Consider the following 15,232-nt stretch of genomic DNA (forward strand, 5'->3'; position numbering starts at 1 on the left):
CTATACAAGAGCTATTGGCCTTGACAATGTGTTTTTGCTGTGTTGTACAACAGTGTGGCTGGTGTTCAGCATGGCTACAATTCAGTGGAGAAGAGTGTGCTACAGCGGAATAGGGGAAGTAGAGTGTCAGAGACTGGATTTGTTGGAGTAGAGTGTTGTATAGTGGTAGGGGGAGTAGAATGTCGTAGAGTTGACTAGAGAGGAGTAGAGTTCAGTGGTTCAGTGGCAGTGTGCTATTAAGTGCAGTGTTGTAGACCAGAGTGGCGTAGAGTGGAGTGCCATAGAGTGGAGTGGAAGGGACTGGGTTGGAGTGGATTGAGGTAGTGGGGTGGATTGGATTGGAACAGTTTGGGGTGGATTGGACTGGGGTACAGTGGGTTAGATTTGGTGGAATGGAGTGGGGTGGATTGGAGTGGGTGGACTGAAATGGGGTGGAGTGGATTAGACTGGGGTGGATTAGAGCGGTGGGTTGGATCCGGTTGTTTGGGATGGGTGAATTGGATTGGAGAGTTAGGACTGGGGTGGGATAGATTGGGCTGGGGTGGACTGGATTAGAGTAGGGTGGTTTGGAGAGGGGTCAATTAGAGTGGAGTGGATTGGGGTGGACTAGACTGGTTCAGAGTGGAGTGGATTGGACTGGACTGGGTGGACTGGACTGGAGTGGGGTGACCAGACTGGAGTGGGTTGGATTGTAGTGGGTTGGACTGGAGTGGGGTGGGCTCGATGGACTAGACTTAGTGGGGTGTATTGAACTGGGGGGGTGGGGTGGATTGGACCGGGGTAGAATGGATTGGATTAGGGTAGAGTGGGGTGGATTGGAGTAGAGTGGGTTGGATTGGACTGCAATGGAGTGGGGTGAACTGGATAGGGTGGATTAGATTTGAGTGGGGTAGACTGGATTTGGGTGCACTGGAGTGGGGTGGGGTGATTTCGAGATTGGACTGGGGTGTCACTACACTGGTGTGGGGTGAGGTGGACTGAAGTAGGGTGGCCTGCATTGAGATGGGGTGGATTGGAGTGGGGTGAAATGGATTGAGGGGTGGATTGAATTGGAATGGTGTGGAATGGGGTGGGATGGACTGAGGTGGAATGGAGTGGGGTGGAACGGTGAGGGGTGGAATGCAATGGGGTGGATTGGACTGGGGTGGGGTGGATTGGATATGAGTAGATCAGACTGCAGTGGGGTGGATTTGATTAGAGTGAGGAGGATTGGACTGAATTGGGTGGATTGGATTGGGATACATTGGTTTGAGGTGGGGTGAACTGGATGGGGCGGGTCCATTGGATTGAGGAGGATTGGACTGGGGAGGGTGGATTGGAGAGGGGTGGAGTGGGATGGATTGGAGTGGGTAGATTGGATTTGGCTGGACTGGGGTGGATTGGAATAGTGTGGGGTAGACTGAATTGCAGCAGGGTGGACTGGACTGGAGATGGGCAGACTGGAGTGGGGCAGATTGTTTTCGATTAGCGTAGGGCAGATTGTAGTTGGGCAGATTGTTTTGGATTACAGTGGGGCAGACTGGAGTGGGCAGATTGTTTTGGATTGGAGTGGGGCAGACTGGAATGAAGCAGACTGGAGTGGGGCAGATTGTTTTGGTTTGGAGTGGGGCAGATTATTTTGGATTGGAGTGGGGCAGATTATTTTGGACTGGATTTGGGTGAATTGTTGTGGATTAGAGTGAGGCAGATTGTTTTGGTCTGGAGTCGGATATATTGTTTTGGACTGGCGTGAGGCAGATTGGAGTGGGGCAGATTTTTTTGGATTGGAGTTGGGTGAATTGAGGTGGATTGGTTTGGACTGGGGTGGATTGGGGGAGTGGGATGGATTGGATTGGGCTGAGGTGGATTGGGTGGATTGTGTGGATTGGAGTGGGGTTACTTTGAATGGAGTGGGTTGGGTGGGTGAGGTGGACTGGATTTGAGTAGGGCAGATTGGAGTGAGGCAGATTGTTTTTGATTGGAGTGGGGCAGATTGTTTTGGATTTGAGTGGGGAAGAATGGAGTGGGATGGATCTGAGTGGGACGATTATTTTGGATTAGAATGGGGCAAATTGGAGTGGGTAGATTTTAATGGGCAGATGTTGTTGGATTGGAGTGGGGCAGATTAGAGTGGGGCAGATTGTTTTGGAATGTAGTGGGACGAATTGGATTGGGGCAGACTGTTTTGGGCTGGAGTGGGGCAGACTGGAGTGGGCAGATTGTTTTAGATTTGAGTGGGGCAGATTGGAGTGGGGACGATTAGAGTGGGGCAGATTGTTTTAGAGTGGGGAGGATTAGAGTGTGGCAGATTGGAGTGGAGCAGATTGGAGTGAGGCAGATTGTTTTGGATTGAAAGGGGCAGATTGGAGTGGGGCATATTATTTTTGATTGGAGAGTGGCAGATTGTTTTATATTTAAGTGGGGCAGATTGTTTTGGAGTGGGGCAGATTGTTTTGATTGGATTAATCCAATTTGCCCCAGCCTTTATTTGCCCGTGCCCTGGGGGCACGTTAAGAAGCGTGTTTCAGACACGCTTGTGTATCCCAAGTCGCAGCTATGATTTTTCCAGGTGGCAACCATGGACAAACGCTCGTCATGCGCTTTTTACTCAAACGAAGGTGGGCCCAGCGCTCTTCTAATAAAGAGGGGCCAAGCGCTCTTCCTGCGACCCAGAGAACAAACAACAGGGTGCTTCTTTATGCGCTTCAGGGGACAGAGAAAAGCGCTACGCTCCAGCATAGGAGCCTTCTGATTTAGCGCTAGAAGCAAGTAGTTGCAGGGGGACATGGGCCACAGCACTCAGCTCCTCAGGACACCAGTGGAAGCACAGGGTGGTAGGGCCCAACTAGCAGGCCAGCACAAGGGGTTTGCAGTCAGTGGCAGCTCCTCCTAGTGACTCAGCAAGACACAGGTCAGCACAGCAGCAGCAGTCCAAGGTGGTTCCTGATGAGTCCCTCCAGCAGCATTCTGTGTCAAGGTCAGTTCCTTTTTCAAGGGTGTCTCCATACCATGGGGAAAAACCCTGTACTTATGCTCAGCTTTGCACAACACTTACAAAAAGGGGGAGAAGAGGTTCCGACCAGTTACAACTGGTTCTAGGAGTGTTCCCTCTCTCCTCCAGCACAGGCTCCAGACATCAGTTGTGGGTAAACGAGCCCTTTGTTTGAGGCCAGAGCACATCCTTTACAAATGCAGGTGTGTCCCGCCTCCCCTTCTCTCAGCCCAGGAAGACCATTCAATATGCAGCTGCACCTCTGTGAAAACCTCCACCCTCCGTGTGTACAGGCTGTCTGAAAAGTATGCACAAAGCCTAGCTGTCACTCTGCCCCAGACGTGGATTGGAGTCAAACTGCAAAACACCAGAGTCATAAGCACAGAGAAATGCTCACTTTCTAGAAGTGGCATTTCTATAATGGTAATAAAAAAATCCACCTACACCAGTAAGCAGCATTTCTCACTACCCTTACAACCACACCAAACATGCCTACGCTACCCCTCATAAATCATACAATACACCCTAGACATAAGGCAGGGCATTTCCAATGCAATCCTATGAGTAAGGCAGCACTCACAGCAGTGAGAAACCAAATAGGCTGTTTATCACGACCAGAACAGGCCTCACAACCAGGCACATGTCCTGCCTTCTACATACATAGCACCCTGCCCATAGGGCTAGCTAGGGCCTAACTTAGGGGTGACTTACATGTAGTAAAAGGGTAGTTCCAGGCCTAGCAAGTAAATTTAGATGGCAAGTCCCGATGGCAGTAAACTGTGCATGCAGGCCCTGTGCTAGCAGGCCTGAGACAGGTTTGAAAGGCTACTTCTGTGGGTGGGGCAAGCAGCGCTGCAGGCCCTCTAGTAACATTTAATTGACATGCCCTGGGCATAGAAATACCACTGTACAAGGGGCTTACAGGTAAATTAAATGTGGCAATTAGGTGTAAACCAATCATACCAACTTTAGAAGGGAGAAAACCTGCACTTTAGCACTGATCAGTAGTGATAACGTGCTCAGAGTCCTAGAGCCAACAAAAATAAGTCAGAAAAAAATAGGAGGAAGGAGGCAAAAAGTTTGGGGATGACCCTGTAAAAATGGCCACATGCAACACCAACGTAGTGGAATCTTGCGCAGAAGGTGTGGTGGGAGACGTGTCGAAAGTGGCCGAGAGGTCCAGGAGGATGAGGGCTGCGGTTTCACCTCAGTCGAGGAGATTGCGGATGTCGTTTGTTGCGGCTAGGAGAACAGTCTCAGTTCTGTGGTTGCTCCAGAAGCAGGTTTGGGAGGGGTCCAGGATGTGTTCGGTCTCAATGAATTTGGTGAGTTGGTCATTGATGGCTTTCAAATCAAATCATTAACATTTATAAAGCGCGCTACTCACCTGTGCGGGTCTCAAGGCGCTAGGGGAAAGGGGTTACTGCTGCTCGAAGAGCCAGGTCTTGAGGAGTCTCCTGAATACGTAGTGGTCCTGGGTGGTCCTGAGGATGGTGGGGAGGGATTTCCAAGTCCTGGCCGCCAGGTAGGAGAAGGACCTCCCACCTGCCGTGGAGTGGCGGATGCGAGGGACGGCGGCGAGAGCGGAGACGACGGGTGGGAGCGTAGAAGCTGAGGCGGCGGTTGAGGTATTCTGGTCCCTTGTTGTGGAGGGCTTTGTGTGCGTGGGTGAGGAGACGGAAGGTGATCCTTTTGTTGACGGGAAGCCAGTGCAGGTGTCTCAGGTGGGCGGAGATGTGGCTGTTGCGGGGTATGTCGAGGATGAGACGGGCGGAGGCGTTTTGAATTTGTTGCAGACGTTTCTGGAGTTTTGCGGTGGTCCCAGCATAAAGGGTGTTGCCGTAGTCCAGGCGGCTCGTGGCGAGGGCGTGGGTCACGGTCTTTCTGCTGTCGGTGGGGATCCAGCAGAAGATCTTCCGGAGCATGCGGAGGGTGAGGAAGCAGGAGGAGGACACGGCGTTGACTTGTTTGGTCATGGTGAGAAGTGGGTCCAAGATGAAGCCGAGGTTGCGTGCGTGGTCTGAGGGGGTCGGTGCGGTGCAAAGGGCCGTGGGCTACCAGGAGTCGTCCCAGGCGGCCGTGGTGTTACTGTGGATGAGGACTTCTGTTTTGTCTGAGTTCAGTTTAAGACGGCTGAGTCTCATCCAATCTGCGACGTCCTTCATTCCATCTTGCAGGTTGGTCTTTGCGCTGGTGGGGTCCTTGGTGAGAGAGAGTATCAGTTGAGTGTCGTCGGCGTAGGAGGTGATGATGATGCTGTGCTTGCGTACGATGTCGGCGAGGGGGCTCATGTAGACATTGAAGAGTGTCGGGCTGAGCGAGGAGCCTTGCGGGACGCCGCAGATGATCTCGGTGGGGTCAGAGCGGAAAGGTGGGAGGTAGACTCTCTGAGAGCGGTTGGAGAGGAAGGAGGCGATCCAGTCCAGGGCCTGGCCTTGGATCCCGGTGGAGCGGAGGCGGGTTATTAGGGTGCGGTGACAGACAGTGTCGAAGGCAGCCGAGAGGTCGAGGAGGATGAGGGCGACTGTTTCACCGTTGTCCATCAGGGTTCTGATGTCGTCTGTGTCTGAGATGAGGGCGGTTTCAGTGCTGTGGTTGGCTCGGAATCCGGATTGAGAGGGTTCAAGAAGGTTGTTGTCTTCAAGGAAGTTGGTAAGCTGCTTGTTGACGGTCTTCTCTATGACTTTGGCAGGGAAGGGGAGGAGCGAGATGGGGCGGAAGTTCTTCAGGTCGCTTGGGTCAGCCGTAGGTTTCTTCAGTAGGGCGTAGACTTCAGCGTGTTTCCAGCTTTCGGGGAAGGTAGCAGACGAAAACGAGGAGTTGATGATGGCCTGGAGGTGCGGAGCGATGATGTCGTCAGCTTTATTGAAGATGAATTGTGGGCAGGGGTCCGAGGGGGCACCTGAGTGGATTGAGTTCATGGTGGTTTTGGTCTCTTCTGTGTTGATGTGGGTCCAGGCGTTGAGGGTGATGGCTGGGGGTGTGGGTTCAGTGTTGGTCGGCTGGGTCTGGTGTCCGAAGCTGTCGTGTAGGTCGGTAATCTTACAATGGAAGAAGGTGGCGAGGGAGTTGCAAAGGTCTTGAGAGGGCGTGATGGCGTTGGCGTTGGGGTTGGAGAACTCTTTTACGATGCTGAAGAGTTCTCTGCTGTTGTAGCTGTTTTTGTCCAGTCTGTCTGTGAAGAAATTCCTTTTGGCTGCGCGGATCAGGTGGTGGTGTTCGCGGGTAGCGTTCTTGAGGGCGGTCATGTTGTCTGTGGTGTGGTCCTTACGCCAGGCTTTTTCGAGGGCGCAACAGGTTTTCTTTGATTCCTTAAGGGTGTCAGAGAACCAGAGAGGTTTTTTGGTGTTGGACTGTCTTGGAAGGCGTCTGAGGGGAGCGAGGTTGTCAGCGCAGTTGGTGATCCAGTTCGTGAGGCTGAGGGCTGCGTCGTTGGGGTCGGCGGCGAAGGTGGGTTGGTTGTCGATGAGAGTGGAGAAAAGCTGTTCTTCAGGGATTTTGTTCCACTGTCGACGAGGGATGGGTTGAGTGCGGAGGTGGCGGGTCTCGCGTCGGAAGGTGAAGTGGACACAACTGTGGTCGGTCCAGTGTAGAGCGGAGGCGTGGCTGAAGGAAACATGTTTGCTGGCGGAGAAGATGGGGTCAAGCGTGTGTCCGGCGATGTGGGTGGGGGTGTTCACCAGTTGCTTGAGGCCGAGGTTGGCGAGGTTGTCGAGCAGGGCGGTGGTGTTTGGGTCGTTGTTCTGTTCCAGATGGAAGTTGAGGTCGCCGTGGAGGATGTAGTCTGGCGAGGCGAGGGCGTGCGGGGAGATGAATTAGGTGATGGAGTCGCTGAAGAGGGCGCGCGGTCCGGGGGGACGGTAGATGAGGGATCCTCTGAGGGTGGTCCTGGGGTCTGTGCGGATCTGGAAGTGCAGGTGCTCGGCGGCGAGGGGGTGTCTTCGGTGGAGGTGGTGACGATGATGGAGTCTTTGAAGACGATGGCGATTCCTCCTCCTACTTGGTTGGTGCGGTCTTTCCTGGAAATCTTGTAGCCTTCGGGGATGGGGATGGCGATGGCGATGTCGGGAGCCGAGGAAGCGTTCATCCAGGTCTCAGTGATGAAGGCGACGTCTGGTGCGGTGGAGTCCAGGAGGTCCCAGAGTTCAACGGCGTGCTTGTGGACGGATCGAGCGTTGATCAGGATACATTTGAGGTGGTTGATGGCGCGTGGGCTGGTGGTCGTGGTAGTTTCACGGTGGAAGGTAAGTTTGCAGGTGTGACATGCGAAGGGTCCGTGGGTCCGTTTCGGGTTAGCTTGGAAGCAGGTGTTGAAGCGTCCCGGGTTGAGGGCGCGGAGGGTGAAGGGGTTCGTAGCGGTGCAGCGGGGTTTGGGAGTGCTGAGGACCAGGGGTCGTGGCGCTGGGCGCGGGCCAGGCACGGACGGGCGCAGACGGGCTTGCCTTTGGCGCGCCAGCGGCTCGGCCGCGCAGCGGCAGCCATAAGAGGGAGGAGGGGGGGAGGAGGGGGGAGGGGTCAGCTGGGGGCGGGAGTGGGGCGACGAATGGGAGCTGGGGGGGCGGGGGCGTGCAGGAGGTGGCGGCGGGAAAGCGGAGGGAGGGGGGACAGGTAGAGGGGAGAAGAGATGGGGGAGGGGGGGTTAAGGGTGGTGGGGGTGAATTTAGGAAGAGAGTTGGGAGGAAAGTTAGGAAGATAGGGGAGGGGGGGTTATAGAGGTGGAGGTGGGTGAGGGATAGAGTGAAAGGATAGGAAGATAGATAGAGAGATAGAGTGAAAGGATAGGAAGATAGGGGGTGTTACAGAGGAGGTGGCGAGTGAGGGGGAAAGATAGAGAGATAGAGAGATAGGTAGATAGGGTTGTTACAGAGGGGGTGGCGAGTGAGGGACGTCAGAGGGACGAGACAGGAGCAGGAGGGCAGGCGCGGGAAGAACCAAGAAGCAGGTAAAAGAAGAGGAGGAGCAGAAGAGGAGCCGAAGATCAGAAGAACACAGAAGAAGGTAAAGAAGAAGAGGAGCGCAGAAGACAGAAGAACACAGAAGAAGGTAAAGAAGAAGAGGAGCGCAGAAGAGAGAAGAACACAGAAGAAGGTAAAGAAGAAGAGGAGCGCAGATGAGAGAAGAACACAGAAGAAGGTAAAGAAGAAGAGGAGCGCAGAAGAGAGAAGAACACAGAAGAAGGTAAAGAAGAAGAGGAGCGCAGAAGAGAGAAGAACACAGAAGAAGGTAAAGAAGAAGAGGAGCGCAGAAGAGAGAAGAACACAGAAGAAGGTAAAGAAGAAGAGGAGCGACGAGCAGCAGAGGGAAGAGCCAAGAAGAGGGACAGAGAAGAAGAAAGCACACGCAGGTCGCGGTGCAAAGGAGAGAGAGAGAAGCACACAGAAGAAGAACACAGATGAAGACAGAAGACGGGGAGCAGGAGAGAAAGAAGAGTACAGATGAAGACTACAGAAGAAGAGCACAGAGGAAGAACAGAGATGAAGAAAAGAAGCAGGAGAGGAGGTGAGTAGCGCGGGGCAGGGCGAGGGGCTGGGCGGTGGGGGGGGTACTTACTTGTGAATTCGATGGGCTTGCTAGGAGGTCTCAGGAGCCTGGGCTGTTGGAGCTGCAGCGGCAGGGGGAGCGACCTACCCTTGGGTCAAGGGTCGCTAGCTCTCTCAATTATTTTGGCCAGGAATGGGGGCAGAGAGATGGGTCTGAAGTTCTTGAGGTCCATTGGGGCTGCGGAGGGATTCTTCAGCAGGGGGTTGATCTCTGAGTGTTTCAAGTCTTCAGGGAAGGTGGAGGTCTGGATGGAGCAGTTGATGGTTCGACAGAACTAAGGGCGATGGTGTCACTAGCTTGGTTGAAGATCCTCAACAAGGAAAGTTTACTCCAATGTCTCCAGGCTCTCCCTGCGGAGAAAACACCTCGTCCACAGAAAAGGATGGAATGTTCTATAGCGCAAGGGGCAGAAGAAGGGAATTGTAACACTGGATGAGTTCTTACCTCCTCAAGATGCCATGGGGGGGGGGAATTATAACACATATGTCTGAGGCAATATCTACAGAACCCAACTGTAAGAAACAGTATCTGGGAATACACGTGCTAGTAAATTTTCAGGCCCCACTAGCTGGAATTTTGGTATGCATAAAAGTTGTGAAATTGTTACATGTTTTCAGTGCTGCCCTTTTTTATTACAAGTTATAGTCAGCGGTGCTTAATTTGAGTCTGTGGTTTACAGTGATCAGCACCAGCACTTAATTCTCTCCACTGGGACTAATGACAGCCCACCACATAGTGGTGCTGTGTGTTTAATTTTGAGATAAGCCCAACATCTACGTTAAAGATGTGTAATACTTGGAACGCACGCCATTCTTATCTGTTTCAGTTGCTTGGAACAGTCTTTTCACACTTTGTGGAAGGTGGTCATTGGCAACGCTGGCCCAGACAATGGGTGGTGTAATCTGGAGTGGCCTTTGGCAGAAGGGTCCTAGCACTAACTGTTTTACAAACTATCCACTGATTGTCAGCAAGTGCATCAGTCTGCTTGCTTCAATGAAAGCGAACCAAGACTTAAACCCCCTGAATGCATTAAGTCATCAAAACATCCCACAAGTGGAAATACAGTGACGTGTCAATACTCTGCGAAATGGCAACCGAAAGTACACACTACTAGCCCGGGATGCTGAAACATTCATATGTCTCATTTTTCTTGACTGGAATGATTAATCTGTCAAAAAATAATGAACTGTTGGTAAATGAGAAAATCAAAACATTGTGACTTTTTACAGGTTCCTCTACAACAAACTCTGTTTAATTATCTCCCTTTCCACATTGTCAGAGCCCAAGCAACAAAAATACAAGATCAGAAGACAGCCTACTTACATCATGTCTGTCGTCAGCATCCAGGCGTCTCTCAGCTGCTCCTCCAGCACACCTTGGTCCATTTTTAAGGAAATGTGGTGCATCAGCTATGATACACCACTTTTCTTGCGCCCCCCCACAGGCACCTAACGATACTATGGTTGCGCCGTATTTATAATATTTATAATACGGCACAACCATGGCGGTCGTTAGCACAATAGCATCAAAAATGTTGATGCTATTAAAGCCCTTTACTACACCATCATCAAAAATATGGACGCTAGTACAGCAAAGTGCAAGGAGGCCCATAGGTTACATTAAAAATGATGCCAAAAATGGCAGAGTGAAAGCCTGTAAATTTCACTGCGACATTTTTGCGGGCCTCCTAGCGCCGGAACGCACCACTTGCACACATTATGCCTGGCGCATGCATAATGTGTCGCAAGGTGTTACAAAGTGGCGCAAAGCATGCATTGCTCCACTTAGTAAATAGGGCGCAGCAAAAAAGCCATTTAACGCCGCCATAGTGTCAAAGAAATTACGCTATGGCGGCGCTTGGGCCTCCTAAATATGCCCTCTGGTGCCACAGCTTTCTAAATTTCGTAATTTGAACACGATTTACTACGGGAATCTAGCTGTCAGCATAAATGGGTGCTGACCTTGGGCATATGATTTACATTCTTAGGTGGATTCCCCTTAGCAAGTTAAAATTAGGTACACAACAGAAGTTGTGAACTTGTCGCTTGAGGCATTTTCTGTAACCATTTATTGGAAGAAGGCACCTTCAATGGAAGCAGACAGTTCAACTCCCACAAGGCAGTAGGCCGTCAAAATAAAAGGCTCAGGGTTGGAACACTGTCGTCTTTCAACGTAAGACCGACGTAGTAACTTCAGCCACGTACAATTTGTACTTTGTTTGGAAACATGGATTTGTGCTATTTTTCTTCATTAGAACGACAGTAGGAAAAGTTCATTGCTCTTGTCAGTGATCCTGCCAACAAAATGCTAGTGAAGCTAGTATTGCATTACTGACACTTATAATTGTCTCTCTCCTATAATCCTCAATGCCCCCTCAGGGGTAGGAAGCACTACCAAAATACAATTACTAAAAAAATCAAACGAACATGCACGGAAGAAAGCCTACTTACGTACATCATGCCTGTCACCACCAGCATGTCGGAGCCTCGGCCGCTCCTCCCACACACCGCCTGCCAAAACCCTGCACACTAGTGAGCCCACAAGGGGGGAAAGTAGGGTCAGCAGCAGCCCGGGGGCGCGTCCCTGGGACCTCTCGCACTGCGCGCTTCGTCATCACTCTTCCACCCGGAAACCCGCTCCAAATATCCAAAACATTCCTGGAATTAGCAAATACTGGCAGCTCTGGCAGAGGCCGGAGCTTCCTGCTATCTCTCGGTCTGGCACGGGTGTACAAAGGATGTTATTGTTGTCGCGCGAGCGCTGTTTTTCTCGGCGTCCGCGAGAGGGAGGCTGAGTCACTGAGCTCTGATGCGACTCCTTAAATTAAACAAGTGGCCGAGGGATAAGCAGGCCTTTGTTATCGGCGGCTTCTCGCTGCCCTCGCCAGTAAATCGATGCGCCTGCTCAGTATTCAGCTTCTGACCTGTAATTTCATCAGATGAGCAAACACTTATATTTAGCATGGCACTAACTGATGCTGCGTCAACGTGTGCACAGCCCGCCGAAAAGCCTGTCTGTGGGCTCAGGTGGGCCTTGTGCGAGACGTGAGTAGTTCAACATGGCGAAAGATTAAGCGCCTCGCCACTCGCACCTGTCCACAGCCCTTGCCATACCTGCTGCGGTCACAGCAAGACTGGGGAGGGAGGCCAAAGCCATCTATCGTCAAAAGGCAACCTTAGAAGTAAACCCAGCGAGTAGGACACGCTTGCATAATGGCCACTGTCGATTTCCGTGTCTTTTATTTGGCCTCTGTTCAAGGAGATCAACTCGTCTTCCAAACCCGTGCCCTGGGCGACAAACTTTAGAAAGAAAAACTCTGTTTTCGTAAACAAAAGTGAAAAGTTGGAGCAACTGACCAGGAATAATTCTAAACACTATTATACATATCACCCACTTTTCAGCAGGTTATGTACGTATCAAGTACTCCGACACCCTTCTTCCAGTGTAATTATATTCTAACCCACCAACAAGATTGGTATCGTTTTATTGGTATTGGCAGTGTTGCGGGATTCACCCTTGGGCAGTGAAATCGTCACACCACCTAGTTCACCCAGGTAACAGATTAAAATCGTACGTCGCAATCTTTTGCGACAGTTTAGAAGGTGAGATCAAATTCATTATGGCCCATATTTATACTTTTTGACGCTAAACTGCGCTAACGCAGTTTAGCGTCAAAAAGTTTTGCGCCGGCTAACGCCATTCTGAAGCGCCATGCGGGCGCCGTATTTATTGAATGGCGTTAGCCGGCGCAAGCAGACCGGCGCTGCCTGGTGTGCGCGAGAAAAACCACGTACACCAGGCAGCGCCGGCGTAGGGGGAAAATGGCGCATGGGCGTCTTAAAATGGGGCAAGTCAGGTTACGTCGAAAAAATCGTCGTAACCCGACTTGCGCCATTTATTTTCGACGCCCATCCCCCATCAACATGACTCCTATCATTGTAAAGATAGGAGTCATGCCCCCTTGCCCAATGGCCATGCCCAGGGGACTTATGTCCCCTGGGCATGGTCATTGGGCATAGTGGCATGTAGGGGGGCACAAATCAGGCCCCCCTATGCCAAAAAAAATTATTAAAAAAAAAAAAAAAAATACTTACCTGAATGTCCCTGGGGTGGGTCCCTCCAGCCTTGGGTGTCCTCCTGGGGTGGGCAAGGGTGGCAGGGAGGGTCCCTGGGGGCAGGGGAGGGCACTCTGGGCTCATTTTGAGCCCACTTGTCCCTTAACGCCATGCCTGACCCAGGCGTTAAAAAGCGGCGCAAATGCGCCGTTTTTAGCCACGCCCACTCCCGGGCGTCTCTTTTGCCCGGGAGTATAAATACCACGTAAAGGCCTGGGAGTCATTTTTTAGACGGGAACGCCTCCCTTGCATATCATTAACGCAAGGAAGGGGTTCACGCTAAAAAATGACGCACATTCCGGGAACTTTGGCGCTATTCGCCTCTAACGCCATAGTATAAATATGGCGTTAGTTGGCGTTAGTTTAGCGTCGAATTTGCGTCGAAAAAAACGACGCAAATTCGGCGCAAACGGAGTATAAATACGGCCCTATATACGTTTGAACACCTTAAATGCACTTTAAATCATCCACACTCCAGTTAAATGCATTTATAATTCTCTAACCTTTGCAATCCTCCCATTCAGGGACATTTCTCTCGTGCGGTGGTACGGTTTTATTTTCTCTACCGCCACTGACAGTGAACCATACTCTTTTTATGAAGCGTTAGCCTCTCCTCCCTATTCTCAGCGCAGACACTACTGTCGTGCATTGTGCATGTGTTGGGTGTAGTGAAATAGGGCAGATTCTGAAGAGGGAGTATCAGACAATGAGACGCTCCACCAAAAGAACCACAAAACACATTAGCCGTGGAAGTAAAACCATTGTAGAAGCCCCACTACCAATTGTCGGCGCGCAGCATGCAGAATGTTGAATGAATATGCGTGATTTGCACCTTTGAGTTAATTTTATAACGGTGAGCAGCTGCTGCGCTTCCCATAGGAAAATATCGTACCAGAATAAAAAGGTCATTTTTGGTACCCTATTCTGATCTTTTGTAACTACCTCTGATTTCTTCATTTTAGAAGGTGTAACATGTGAAATCAAATGCCTGGGAGAGGGTAGTTTGATTGCCATCTTCTAAACGCTAGAGACAGGAAATATATGCATGCTGATGTCTTGACAGGACATCGCAAATTTGTTTCTATTCATGATAATTCGTGATGTCAGCGATGATTACAGTTGTAATCCCATTCTTCATGTGAACAATGATGTGATTCACGAGGTAATGTTTGCTTTCGTCAGTGGTGTAATCACTAATATAAATTGTGCTAGCATATATATTATACATGCCCTCATCAGCGTGTGAGAGAGCCAAAAAACAATGCAAAACAGATGAGGACTATCACAAACTATCACACCTCACATCTTGCTAAAACAACAAACCTAACAAGGGCAATTTTTAAAATCCATACTCATTGCCTTTTGAAAGAGAATACATGGTTTGCAGTATTAGCACGGCTCTGACACAGATTTGATCCTTCTTACTCAAAAGCCTTCAGCAGATCTAGATCAGCAGTGCAGTATTGCCAAAAGGATTATGTGTTGGGTATCCCAATCTTCTTGGTTTTCTGGCCTCCTATTCAATATCTAAATTTGGTCCCTTTTGCTTTATACCAATTGCAATACCAAACATATGCCAATGATGTTCAGATCCATCATCTGAAGGGTGGCAGAAACGTCACTCTGGGACTCGTACCTATCAACTTTAAAATCCAGGCGCACACGCTGTACTTAAATATCCTGGTAGAAGGGGATAGAACAAAAGATAGTATGACCTTGAATTAGCCCTTTCCCATATTTCCTTGTTAATCCCTTCTTCACTCCATAGATAAGTTGTTAAGAATGACCATCTTTTGTATGGTATTCCCCAGCCCTTTTTGCCTTCACTACTTCACTTTTTTGCTGGACCCATGTTTGTTGGTATTAGGACTCTGCCCACTTTATTCCTAACCAGTGGTAAAGTGTTTGTGCTCTCCATACCAAACATGGAAAAAATGGTAAACAATTAACTGGCACATCTGATGCTCTTATAAGTCCATAGTAAAAGGTGCTATGTGTATCCAGGCCCTGCAAATTAAATGCTACTAGTGTATGGCAGCACTCCTTGTGCCACTCACTACTGTAGCACTGTAAAACATGTCACAAGCCTGCCACTGCAGCCTGTAGTGCAGTTTTAAACTGCTATTTCAACTTGGGAAAATAAATCTCTTGCTAGGCTTAAACCTTCCTTTTTTTTGATAAACCAGTTTTATTGAGTTTTGTAAATAGTGCACACAGTAAACCACAACAGGGCACTTTCATTATGTCCGAGAAGGCTGAATAGCCATTAAGCACAACATCAATAAAGAAAGTGAAGTCATACAATAATACAGCTTGGCACTGTCATACCTCCCTCACAACAGTTCTTATGGTAGCTGTCCAAACCATTTTCCCCAGACCCAACAATACTTGCGAGGGCAGACCCAGGCCTCATATACCAGTGTCTCCTGTTGTGCACAGCAGTCCACCCCTCTGCGCCACTAGGAAATGCCGGGAGAAGGGGGCTTTCTCCAGTGGGCTGCAATGTCCTGCTTGGCCACCATAGTCGCTGTCCCCAGGAAAGTCTTTTCAGCCATCGTACCCACAAGCCCCTAAAGGACCCACAATAAAATCTCCCAAAGAAGAA

The 15,232-nt window shown here is 50.3% G+C and overlaps 1 protein-coding gene across 6 annotated transcripts in view; it reads right to left on the reverse strand.

Annotated features, from left to right (window-relative positions):
* ZBTB20 (zinc finger and BTB domain containing 20) overlaps positions 1-15,232 on the reverse strand; it is a 4,633,203-nt gene that overhangs the window by 1,079,283 nt on the left and 3,538,688 nt on the right. The window contains exon 1 of one of the 6 annotated variants that reach the window (XM_069202649.1): positions 10,967-11,244. The exons of 4 other annotated variants lie outside the window; for them this stretch is intronic. The gene's annotated coding sequence lies outside the window, so the exon portion shown is untranslated. Of the gene's footprint in view, positions 1-10,966; positions 11,245-15,232 lie in introns of those variants that run through there. One more of the 6 variants, XM_069202648.1, reaches the window with a different exon arrangement.

This window comes from Pleurodeles waltl, chromosome 8 (genome assembly GCF_031143425.1).
Source record: "Pleurodeles waltl isolate 20211129_DDA chromosome 8, aPleWal1.hap1.20221129, whole genome shotgun sequence".
NCBI lineage: Eukaryota > Metazoa > Chordata > Amphibia > Caudata > Salamandridae > Pleurodeles > Pleurodeles waltl.